Below are 11,922 nucleotides of genomic sequence, written 5' to 3'. Positions count from 1 at the left end.
CAGCAGTACGCGCTGCGTACTTCGGATAGACCGCCTCTCCTCTCTTCGGATAATATCGGAGTAAAATAAAAATAAATATTAAATATTTTATTAAACTTCAGAAATTCATATCTCCTTCATACGAACTCTGATTTCGACGTTCTTTATATCCACGCGAAGGTGAGACTACGCTCTACAACTTTTGTTTAGACTCCATCGGCTAATTTTGACTTTTATTTTTATTAATTATTTTTAGAAGGCTCAGACAGGAAAACTTCGTTATAAAATCATAACTTCTTCGTCCGACGTCCGTTGTCGCCTATCTTTTCATTGCTTCACTACTAACAACAAGATCTTCGATTCTCATTTAGATTGTTTCGGCTAAAAACCGCTCTATCTTAAATTCATATCTTACGTCACTCGGCGTCGTGTCGGTTCTGTCTCGAAACTTCGACAGGTCATAACTTCTTCGTTATAACTCGGATTTTGGCATTTCTTATATCTCCGGAATCCTTGTTTCGACCACTACAACTTTATGCAAAGATGCCGGGCTTATCTCACACTTAAATTTTGACGCTTATTTTATTCTTAATTTATTAAATTATAAAATTAAGAAAATACACACATAAATCACATAATTCAAATAATTCACAAATAATACATTCTTATTATTTCAAGTTGAGTTACAAGGTTAACCTAGACTATTACATTGCTAAAAATGGCAAGCCTAGAAACACGGGCGTTACAATTCTCTCCACCTTAGAATGATTCCGTCCCCGGAATCACACACCAGCAAACAAATGTGGATAGCGACTCATCATGTCACTCTCCATCTCCCAGGTGAGATTTGGCCCATTCATGTGTTTCCATCAGACAAGCACTAACTCCACCATCTTACGTTGCAATTTCTTAGTCTTTCGGTCAACAATTGCCTCCGGTTCCTCAATCAAGCTTTTGTTCTCATCGATCCTTAACTCTGAAAGTGGAATTATGTCGGGAACTTCTCCCGTGAACTTCCTCAAATAACACACATGGAAAGTGTTATGAATTCCATTCAGTTCTTCTGGTAGTTCGAGCTTGTAAGCTTGGTTCCCAATCCTCTGAAGAACTTTAAACGGTCCAATAAACCTTGGACTTAACTTTCCCCTTTTACCAAATCTTATAAGTCCCTTCCACGGCGAGACTTTAAGCAAAACCGAATCTCCAACTTCAAAAGTCATCGGTCTTCGCTTTTTGTCAGCATAACTCTTTTGACGATCCTGAGCTGCTAACATTCTCTCCCTAATTATTTTCAACTTTTCAGCAGTTTGATGGACTATCTCCGGCCCCATAAACTGTTTTCCCCAGCCTCAAGCCAACAAGACGGCGTACGACACTTCTGTCCATACAAAGCTTGATAAGGTGCCATCTTTATGCTCGAGTGAAAACTATTATTATAGGAAAATTCTACCAAAGGTAAATGTTCATCCCAATTACCTAGGAATTCCAAGGTACACGCTCTCAGCATATCTTCAAGTGTTTGTATCGTCCGTTCGCTCTGACCATCAGTCTGCGGATGGTAAGCTGTACTTAAACACAACTTGGTACCCAATTCCTCTTGTAGACTTTTCCAAAATCGTGAGGTGAAACGGCTATCACGATCCGACACAATTGTTAGCGGAACACCGTGAAGTCTCACAATTTCCTTCACATAAGAATTCGCAAGCTTTTCCATAGACCATTTCTCATTGGCTGCTATGAAATGCGCACTCTTAGTGAATCGATCGACGACCACCCAAATCATGTCGTGACCATTCTTTGTTCTGGGCAGTTTAGTGACAAAATCCATAGTAATGTCTTCCCACTTACCCATAGGCACAGACAATGGTTCTAAACTCCCGTACGGTTTCTGATGTTGTGCCTTGACTCTTGCACAAGTCACACACTCGGCCACATACTTCGCAATGTCGAGCTTCATCGTCGGCCACCAATAATAGGGTTTCAGGTCCCTATACATTTTAGTGCTACCGAGATGAATTGAGTACATGGTCTTGTGAGCTTCTTCCATCAGAAGATCTCTGACTCCTCCTGTCTTAGGTATCCAAATCCGATCTTGGAACACCTTCAGTCCGTGACTGTTTACACCGAACACCAACGTTTTGCCCAAACGTTCTTCCTTCCGGTCATTCTTCTCCGAAGCTTCCTCTTGAGCTTTCTTTATACTTTCTAAAATGGTTGAGACAACTTCAATTCTCAACGCTCTTGGCCTTCTCTTTTCAAGATTGACTTTCCGACTGAGAGCATCAGCGACAACATTGGCTTTACCGGGGTGGTAAAGTATCTCACAGTCGTAGTCTTTAAGTAGTTCCAGCCAGCGTCGTTGCCTCATATTCAATTCTTTCTGACTAAAGAGATATTGGAGACTCTTATGATCAGTGAAAAGTTTGCACTTCGTGCCATAAAGGTAATGCCTCCATATTTTCAGAGCGAAAACTACCGCTGCCAACTCCAAATCATGAGTCGGGTAGTTCTTTTCATGCTCTTTCAGCTGTCGAGATGCATACGCGATCACCTTATCTCTTTGGGTCAAAACACAACCCAATCCAACACCAGACGCGTCGGTATAAATAGCGAAGTCTTCAACCCCATCGGGTAGAGAAAGTATCGGTGCCTCGCATAGTTTCTTCTTTAGCTTCTCGAATGCTTCTTTATGCTTATCACTCCAAGCATAAGTAGCTCCTTTGTGGGTCAAAGCTGTTAATGGACTAGAAATCGAAGAAAAGCCTTGGATAAACCTTCGGTAATATCCGGCTAATCCTAAAAAGCTTCGAATCTCCGTGGGACTTTTTGGTTGTTCCCACTTCATTACAGCTTCAATCTTTGCTGGATCAACCATTATACCTTCTTGGTTGACCACGTGACCCAAGAATTGGACTTCTCGAATCCAAAAATCACATTTGGAGAACTTCGCATACAACTTCTCCTTCTTCAAGACTTCCAAAACTTATCGCAAGTGTCTGCCATGCTCCTCTTGGCTTTTTGAATAAATCAGAATGTCATCAATGAACACTATCACAGATTTATCAAGGAACGGATTACAACCCTGTTCATTAAATCCATGAATGCTGCGGGAGCATTGGTTAGTCCAAACGACATAACCAAAAACTCATAGTGTCCATATCGGGTTCTGAATGCGGTCTTCTCTATATCCTGCTCTCTTACTTTTAGCTGATGATATCCTGACCTCAAGTCGATCTTTGAGAAATAACTTGAACCTTGTAGCTGATCGAATAGGTCATCAATCCTCGGCAACGGATATCTATTCTTTATTGTTGCCTTATTCAGCTCTCACTAATCAATGCACATCCTCATGCTTCCATCTTTCTTCTTTACGAATAACACCGGAGCTCCCCAGGGTGATGAACTAGGTCTAATGAAACCTTTGTCCAATAACTCCTGAAGTTGCATCATTAGCTCCTTCATCTCCGTCGGTGCTAATCGATAAGGTGTTTTTGCAATTGGCGTTGTTCCGGGCAACAAGTCAATACGAAATTCTACTTGTCGATCGGGCGGTAATCCAGGAAGATCTTCGGGAAATACTTCCGGATAATCACACACAACAGGAATATTTTGCATCACTTTCTTTTCCTTCTTAGCATCGATCACGAATGCTAAATATGATGTACATCCCTTGGTCAAACACTTTCTGGCTTTCATTAGGGAAATGATTCCAGAATTTACTCTGCGTTTATCTCCATACACCATAAACGATTCCTTTCCAGGCGAATTCACTTTCACTATTTTCTTCTTGCATAAAATTTCGGCATCATTGGCACTAAGCCAATCCATTCCCAAAACGATGTCGAAACCATTAAGTTCTATAGGTAATAATTCATCGTGGAACTTATTCCCATTCAAATCAATTAAAATGTTTTTCATACGATGGCTAACAGGTACAATCTTGCCACTAGCAACTTCGACTAATAAAGCATTATCTAGTCTCACAATAGGCAAAGCTAGTTTTCTACCAAATTCATGCGATATAAAGGAGTAGTTGGCTCCAGAATCAAATAAAATTTGGGCAGGCAATTTGTTAATGAGAAAGGTACCTGAAGCGACATCAGCTTCATCTTTAGCAGCTTCCAGTGTCATCTGGAATGCTCTCGCCTTTGGCTTTGGCGGAATGTTGGGTCTTGATGCTTCCTTCTTTTTCGGACAATCCCTTGAGATGTGCCCCTCCTCACCGCAACCATAACAAACATTCTTGGTGAAGGTGCATTCGTTGGCATAATGCCCTGGCTTTCCACATTTGTAGCATGTGGTTTCCCCGCCACACTTCCCATGATGCTTCTTCTTGCACTTGTCGCACCATTTCGCCTCTACCTTTCCTCCACTTCCTCTCGAACTAGACTTCGAGAATTTACTTTTCTTGCTGGACCCTGAAAATCCATCGATTTTCCTTTTCTCACCAACCTCTGACCTTTCTAGACCTTTTTCCCTGATCTGGGTCTCAACATTTCTAGCAGCCCAGATGGCGGCTTTCAATGTGGTTGCTTGCTTAACCATTGGACCATAGTCCGCTGGTAGTCCAAGGGCAAATTTGTTGACCTTAGAGAGTTCTGTAGGCACCAAATATGGGATAAACTTCATCTTTTCCGTGAAACTTGTAGCGTATTCAGTAACGCTCAATTTCCCTTTCTTCAAATTCTGAAACTCATTACTGATTTCCAGAAGGTCCTGCTCGGAGCAGTATTGCAGTTTTAGTTGTTCCAGAAAGTCTTCCCAAGACATTTTGCTTGCTTCTCCCTTGGGCATAGAGTCAGCTAACAACTTCCACCAACTTAACACGCCAGATTTTAGCAGAGGGATCGCAAGAGCGGTCTTCTGCCTGTTGCTGCATTCGCAACTTTCAAACATAGTCTCCATTTCAGAGATCCAATCCATAACTTGCACCGGCGTCGGGCTTCCGGATAGACATGGTGGTTTGGATGCCATGAAATCCTTATACTTGCACCCACGACCATCATTTCCTCCATACTGGTTATTGCGTCTAACCACTGGTTGTTCGTCTTGACCAATGATCCCACTAAAGTTTTCTCCTTCAGACTGCCCTCCATTCTCCTCGGGCTCTTCCGCTTGAATTGACGGTTCTTCACGATTCTGCCTAAGCAGGTGTCTTGTTTCTTCCATCTGACGATCCAACATCATTTGAATCATCATTTGTACACCAACCATTGTTATCGGCTCAGGTGCAGCAGCTACGACAGGTACTTGCTCGATTACAGGCGGTTGATTCCTGTTTTCATTAGCATTTCCAACTCCGCTTCTTGTTCTCACCATTTTGATCTATACACCGAATAATTTCACCTTATTACTCCAAACGATTAAATGCTAGTTCTAATATCATATACATACGCTTAGAATCCTAAACACATAAACCTTCAGATCCGGTTGGCAATAAACCGTAGATCCGAACAAATAATATCATATATGGCAACATATAACATTTAGCACATAAAAGCATTTTAGGCAACATTCCTAAAATAAACTAGTGCTTGTGTCTAAAATCCAACAAACACACACCTCGCAATCTCCACTTAGAATGCTAAGTTTAAGTTTAGAAATCCTACAAATTCCTAGTTCGCTTAAACTAATGCTCTGATACCAACCGTGACATCCCCAAAATCTCGGCCAGAAAAGACCGATTTCATTTATGCTTTTTAAAATAATTTTCAGAGTAAATCCTTTTAATTTTAAAAGAGATGCGGAATTTGTTCCCAAAAACAAAACATGATAAAATAGATATTTATCAAAACATCTCATAAAGAAATATGATTTCATTTCATAATCAAAATCCGGGATGTCATGTTCCGATACAGGTCATAAAGCATAAACGATAGCATTACAAGTCATTCAACAAATATATATACATATACAGACTTGTAAACAAAACAACTTGATGTTCGCCCATCTTAAGCTCTTGCGCCACTTCCTGTAAAATAAATCAACTGAGTGGGTCAGGCCTGGGAGCCTGGTGAGCATATAGGGTTTTCAACCCACAATAATTATATTTAATTTCAACCATCAACAATAAACCCGATTACCCATTCCCGTTATCCTCACCTTACGTTCCTAAAAATAACGTCTATTATAAGGAACCTATTTCATGATTTTTCATCGGGATGGACATTACTGCAGAGGGGCTTCCTCAACAATAAGTATCCTATAGGCAACCATGTGGGGGATAGAGTACACCGTGGTCGTCATCCATACTCTGCTGAATGACTAGATTAACACCAATAACACCGAGGCCTCTCATCTGTTTATTACACACCAATTATCTACCCATGTTCTACCCAACATATTAGTAGATAAAAATATACATTTTTTATACATAGTTTAAAAACCTGTATAACATGTTTTAATCAACACATATTCCACATAACAGATGAGACATACACACATAACACGTATTTCATAGAGAATACATCAGATCTATAAGATAGAAGAGAGTGAATATACACTCACACGTATAACAACCAAATATATACACATAACACGTATTTTATAGGAAATACTTCATAATATTGCGTTGGAATGAAAATAACTACACACTCACTTGATCAAAAGATGATCGGGCAGCACTACGGCTTGCAGAAGAGGTGTTTCTCCGTAGATCTGGAAGATCTTCACAAAACCGGGCTCCTCGCGGGCAGCATTTCGGCTCGGGAATAACGCTCTTCGGGATTCTCGGGGCTTCGGATCTTGCTTCGGGGCTCGGGAATATTACCGGGGCTTCAGGGTACAATCGGCACGCAAATCGAGGCAAAGGACCAGAGAGAATGATGGAATTTGCAAAGGAAACTCGGCTGCTTCGGGTCTCCTTTTATAGGTGCTGAACCCTCGCACGTACGCGGGGCGTACGCCTCGGTGGTCGTCAGCGCTTACGTTATCGGTCCATCTACGTCATTGCATACGACTCACTACTCCGTAGAACTCGAGTGCCCTACGCTGTACGCGGGGCGTACAGCAGTACGCACTGCGTACTTCGGATAGACCGCCTCTCCTCTCTTCGGATAATATCGGAGTAAAATAAAAATAAATATTAAATATTTTATTAAACTTCAGAAATTCATATCTCCTTCATACGAACTCTGATTTCGACGTTCTTTATATCCACGCGAAGGTGAGACTACGCTCTACAACTTTCGTTTAGACTCCGTCGGCTAATTTTGACTTTTATTTTTATTAATTATTTTTAGAAGGCTCGGACAGGAAAATTCGTTATAAAATCATAACTTCTTCATCCGACGTCCGTTCTCGCCTATCTTTTCATTGCTTCACTACTAACAACAAGATCTTCGATTCTCATTTAGATTGTTTCGGCTAAAAACCGCTCTATCTTAAATTCATATCTTACGTCACTCGGCGTCGTGTCGGTTCTGTCTCGAAACTTCGACAGGTCATAACTTCTTCGTTATAACTCGGATTTTGGCATTCCTTATATCTCCGGAATCCTTGTTTCGACCACTACAACTTTATGCAAAGATGTCGGGCTTATCTCACACTTAAATTTTGACGCTTATTTTATTCTTAATTTATTAAATTATAAAATTAAGAAAATACACACATAAATCACATAATTCAAATAATTCACAAATAATACATTCTTATTATTTCAAGTTGAGTTACAAGGTTAACGTAGAATATTACATTGCTAAAAATGGCAAGCCTAGAAACACGGGCGTTACAAATATTAAGGCGTTAAGGTTGATCAGATTCGCTCTTCAGTCCGACACATTCAGATTGGTCAACTCATGCACAACGGCAAAGGAAGTTTGGGATAGACTTCGTGAATTGTATTCTACAGACGAGGATCTTGAACATTCTATTCAAACTTTGCTTTTATCTAAGTTTGGAGAATTCAGGCAAGGGGTCAAAGAAACCGTGACCCAGACGTTTGATCGCTCTAATCATCTACTCAGCAAGATGATCAAACACGATATTGAAAGGAAGCTTATCGAACAGAAGGTTACTTTCTTGAATGGTCTGAGGTCTGAATGGAGAGCAGTGGCTTCCACAGTCAAAGCCCATGAGCAGTTTAAATCATACTCTTTGGCGAAACTGGTGGGTATTCTCAAGTCCCAAGAGAAGATTGTGCTGCAAGAAAAGAACGTCGTCTCTAGTCTTGGTTCGATGGCCCTCCTATCTAAAAGTAAAGTTGTGATGGAAGATGAAGATCTCAACTTGGAGGAATATGATCTCACGTCTGAGGATTATGCCATGATGGTGTCAAATCCCAAGAGGTTCATAAAGAAGAGATTCCCCAGCAACAAAAACCGAAACTGGCAGGGGAGTTACAGCTCTGAAAAGGTGAACAATGAACCGAAGGCTGAGGAGCACAAGAAAGAACCGAAGGTGGATGGTGATTCCGGAGTAAGCTGTTTCTACTGTGGTGGGAAAAACCACTATGCTAAGGACTGTGTTCTTAAGAAGATGGCTGAAAAGGATGATGGAAATGATGAGGAAGCTGTGTTGCAGAAAAGATTGGACGAGTTGAGAAAGAAGAAGTCTACGCAGAAAAGATTGGATGAGTTGAGAAAGAAGAAGTCTACCGCTAACCCTTCTATTAATGCTCTCATTGTGCAGGGTTCTGTTAATGATGACGAGTTCGGTAGCATGGAAGTTTGGTCTACCGACTCAGAAGACGAGGAAGTGAGGAAGCCTACCCATGGAAAGGCTTATGTGGCTAAGGAGGAAAGAAGTGGAGGAAGATGCTTCATGGTAACTGATGTATCTCAAATGCGGGGATACAACACCGATGGAGGAAGCGATGGACCGAAGGTAAAGGAGGACATGTGCTTTACGGCCAAACCTCTCAGCCAGCAATTCAATGAGCTCGATGAACTGATAAAGAAGGTACAATCTGTTTTTATTTCATGCAAAGTACCATCATCCTCATATGAGAAAGAACTAAAAAACGTTAATACAAGAATTTCTCATCTAGATAGTAGCTTAACTCAAACTCGAGTCACCAATTCTAACCTAACTGATCAATTGAGCAGGGTGGCGTCGAAAAGTGAGGAGCGGAGAATGTGGATCGAGTTAAAGGAGTCAGAATTAGTTAAAGTTAAAGACGAAAACATTTATTTGCAAAGAGACAATTTAAAATTGTTAAAACAGCGGAATGTTTTTTGTTTAATTGCTAAACGTTTGTACTCTAATATTACTCAGCTTCACTTGGATTGTGAAATAGGCCAAAAGATCCATCGCATGATTTTGCCCTTCCTAGAGTTTAAGGAGGATGAAATCGATGCCGAAGCCTACAATTGTGAGAGTGTGATATCGTCTGATGATGTCAATCCGACCTACATGTATGGACTGGACAAAATTGAGTCCTTCATTAAATCCAAAGACCACAAGGACATGCTTAAAAATCTTTTGGATGAAAATGACAAACTTAAACTGAGAACTGAAACCATGCAAAAATTTGACTCTTTAAACGCCAACGTAAGCTCAGAAAACAAAATTGATGTTGAAAATGCATCTGAGCTTAACGAGGACGAAAACATGAGTGAAATTTCTGTAGAGGACACGGTTGACTGCTCAGAATTTATTAAAACCGAACCTGAAAACCACAAGAATCTTATTTCTGAAAATTCAGTGGAGTTCGCTCGGTTGTCCCATCAAAAGTCCCCATTATTAGTTGAGAAAGCGGTTGTGTATCAAAAGGTCAGGACCACTCCGAATCAAGTATACAAGATGACAGGAGTTACCGAACATCAAACAGCTGAACTCACAACTATTGTAAACGAAGACAATGCTGATGGCTGCGATGAGTACTTCTGGGAAGCTCCAATAGATAATGCAAACGAAACCATTGGTTTATCTGAAAGAACCTCCTGGAAGAGCAAAGGAAGATACATACCTGAACCCTTGAATAAGCCGGACAATTTCGATGAGCCAAATACCAGTGGTACAAAAGATATTCCTTGGAAGGATGATCGTTCGGCAAAGGAAGACATTCCCTCTGCTCCTTCGGCTCAAAATAAAACTCCTACAGTTCAAAAGAAACCAGGCAAGGAGACACCGAAAACGAAAGCGAATGTTCATCATCAACCTAAGCAGATGAGGAATAGGAAGAGAGAAAGGAACCAAAGATACAGGAAGAACCTTTCTGAAAGGAAACAATTCTGGCATTCCCAGAATGCATATTTCTCACACCAAGACAAGAATCTGAAGTATGAAAACAATCCTGTAGGAAAGCCTGAAAGTCACAACAACCGAAAGCCAAGGTTCGGGTCATGAGAAAATATCAACCGAAGGCTAAGGTTCGGTTCTGAAAAAGACTTCAACCGAAACCAAAGGTTCGGTTCCAAGGACAGCTCCAACCGAACGCAAAGGTTCGGTTCTGAAGTCAAAAGAGACCAAGACTCTAAGGACGGTCCCTCCAACGATCAAAAGCAAAAGGGTCACCTATAGTCTCAAACCAGGAAGTCCTCTCAATCCAAACCCTTTCATTCTAATTCTTCTCGTTCTTTTAATTCTTCTACTTCCACCGATTCCTCTTGTTCTCAAAAATCTCATTCGTCAGCTAAACAAAAGGGAAAGCAGAAGGTCAATGAATCCAAACCAGAGTCCAAATCGAACACACCCAATCCTAACAAAATAAAAGTTTTTACCATTAAAAGGAAAGATGAAACAACTCTTATAAAACGAACATATCTAGTTGACGTCTCACTTACTATTCCCGTTCCCATGCAAAGCTCACATGGACCCAAGAAACTTTGGGTTCCTAAATCTGCCTAATTTTTGCAGGTTATAAGTGACGAGCAGTTCGACGAAGAATGGTACATCGATAGTGGCTGCTCACGTCACATGACAGGGAGGAAAGAGGAGCTTAGGGAATACAGATCTCTTGCAAATGGTGGCAACGTCAAGTTTGGAAATAATTCTTTCAGCACCATAAAGGGATACGGGATGATAACAAATGGGGATTTTACTATAAGGAAGGTGGCTTATGTGGAAGGACTCCAACACAACCTCATTAGTGTATCTCAGCTTGTTGGAGGTACAGGTCTCAAAGTCTCGTTCGATGATGAAGGTTCTGAAATCATAGAGAAAAAGACAAAGAAAGTGATTCTCAAGTCAGAGCGAAAGGGTGAAATGTTTCCCTTAAACCTTAAACCCATCAAAGGAAACCCAGCTATATGCTTGTTGTCAAAAGCTCAATCCGACGAAAGCTGGTTGTGGCACCGAAGATTATCTCATCTCAATTTTAAAGATATCAACCGACTTGTCACTGGAAGTCATGTTAGGGGCCTTCCATTGCTCAAGTACGGCAGAGATCATTTGTGTGCTGCATGCGAAATGGGGAAGCAGAGTCGTCAAAGTCACCCATCTATAATAAACACAAAAGTTGTTGAATCACTCGAATTACTTCATATCGATTTGTGTGGTCCTTCATCTATCGAAAGCATCGGTGGTAGCAAGTATATTCTTGTTATTGTTGATGACTTTTCACGATTTACATGGGTATTCTTTCTAAAGCTCAAATCTAAAGCGACTCAAAAGCTGAAATTGTTTATCAAGCAAATTGAAATACAGCTCAAGAAGGTTGTCCGCAACATCAGGAGCGACAATGGTCTTGAATTCAAGAACAGGGAGTTTGAAGAGTTTCTTGCAGAAAAGGGAATAAGTCACAATTTCTCAGCTCCCTACACACCGCAACAGAACGGAATAGTCGAAAGACGAAACCGATCTTTGTGTGAAGCTGCCCGAACTATGCTAAGTTTCGCTTCCTTACCTCTTTATTTTTGGGCTGACGCTATTTCGGCTGCTTGTTTTACACAGAACAGGTCCTATCTCAACAAGCGATTCACGCTCACTCCATATGAGATACTAAACAACAGAAAGCCCAATGTGAAATTTTTCCATGTGTTCGGCTCAAGGTGTTTCATCTTT

This window comes from Lactuca saligna, chromosome 9 (assembly GCF_052625555.1).
Source record: "Lactuca saligna cultivar CGN05327 chromosome 9, ASM5262555v1, whole genome shotgun sequence".
In the NCBI taxonomy this organism is placed as follows: domain Eukaryota; kingdom Viridiplantae; phylum Streptophyta; class Magnoliopsida; order Asterales; family Asteraceae; genus Lactuca; species Lactuca saligna.
This window is presented reverse-complemented; position numbering follows the sequence as displayed.